Here is a 1,421-nt window from a genome sequence, read left to right as displayed (position 1 = left end):
ATAACTTATAATTATTCAGAAAGCGGCAAAATAGTAATTCATTTCCTATAAATAATTAACAACTAAAAAAAGATTTTAACATATATAAGCCCAAACCAGCCAAGAGTAACATTTCATAACGTTTGCAAAATAAAATGCTTGATAGAGCACTTGATGAATGCATATACTTGTAATAATATGAAGACAATTTATGCAGAAACAAATTAAGTGCAAGTTTATCTGTCTTTTTTAAAGCAAACAAATATAACATTTTCCTAGCATCTTCCTAAGACAAACTTAAATACCCAGAATGCAATCCAAAGAAATTGTAGCTAATTTATTGCAAGTAACGTGGTGTTGGATTTTGTGAATCTGCATAACATTTGCAATATGGCCCTGAATCGATTTAAAGTGACAAGTTTCACCATTATCTATCTTGTTATCTTTTCGAAATGCAGTCCATCCTTATTTTATGATCACCATACTCCTACTATACTCTATTTCCACTCTCCATTCTACTCCTTCTTCATTAACCAACGTCATATTCTTCGTGTAGATTATGTCTGTACTTTGGGAGAATCTCAACGGTATAGTCTATTAAACATATTCATCAATCATTAGATTTTCGAAAAACATAGTTAGTATGTAATGGAATGAATAATTTAGCAAATCCGAAAACACAATGTATAAATAAACCTTACTGTAGAATTTTTAGAACGGAGTTGACAATTGTGTACCTTATTTTGAAGCAGAAAAATCGACGGAATCTATTTCTTTGAAGAATTGCTCCAAGCAATATTTGAGTTCAAGGAAACAAGAAATGATCCACAAACTAAGTATGTTTTTGGTTAGTGTCCCTTTCTAAGAAAAATGTTGTGTTAAGAGTTTTCCCCTTTTCTCTGTTTCTATCCATATGGTATTCTGAGCGTAAGATTTCTATATTAAAAAAAGGTTTTTTTTTATTGGAACAATTATGTAGTAACTGTTTCCACCTTTATTTTAAAATAAATCATATCTCTAATTTACACATAATATTTTGGATCGGGTCGGGTCGATCCACATTGGAGATTCATGAGCCAAAACTTACATGTCCCACTTCGCACATGGTGAACGAGACCTAAGACAACAAAACATCAATTAGACACACACTTTATACATTAAATACATAGTGCGACCTGTGAGTATCAAGAGCTTACCCTTATGGTTATACAAGCCCCGCATAGGAATCCAATCACATATGAAAGGAATTCACTACTTATATAAGAATATTATTACTCACAATACCCCAGACTTCATTCACTACTTCAGTTTTACTTATTTGACCCCTCATCCACTCAAGGACATTAATCGGTTTATAGTTAAATTTAATACACACATTCACACTTAATATCAATATGAGTAGTGCAATAGCCGACTTGTGTATATAAGTTTATTATCTATTT

The 1,421-nt window shown here is 31.5% G+C and overlaps 1 long non-coding RNA gene across 1 annotated transcript; it reads left to right on the top strand.

Annotated features, from left to right (window-relative positions):
* Positions 1-345: 345 nt before the first annotated feature.
* On the top strand, positions 346-1,040 carry LOC138337576 (uncharacterized). Its single transcript, XR_011210872.1, has 2 exons — positions 346-566; positions 732-1,040. It is a non-coding gene; the product is annotated as an uncharacterized lncRNA (long non-coding RNA).
* The last annotated feature ends 381 nt before the right edge of the window (positions 1,041-1,421 follow it).

This window comes from Solanum lycopersicum, chromosome 7 (assembly GCF_036512215.1).
Source record: "Solanum lycopersicum chromosome 7, SLM_r2.1".
Classification (NCBI taxonomy): Eukaryota; Viridiplantae; Streptophyta; class Magnoliopsida; order Solanales; family Solanaceae; genus Solanum; species Solanum lycopersicum.
The sequence above is the reverse complement of the archived record's forward strand: the minus strand, read 5'-3'. Positions and strand labels throughout refer to the sequence as shown.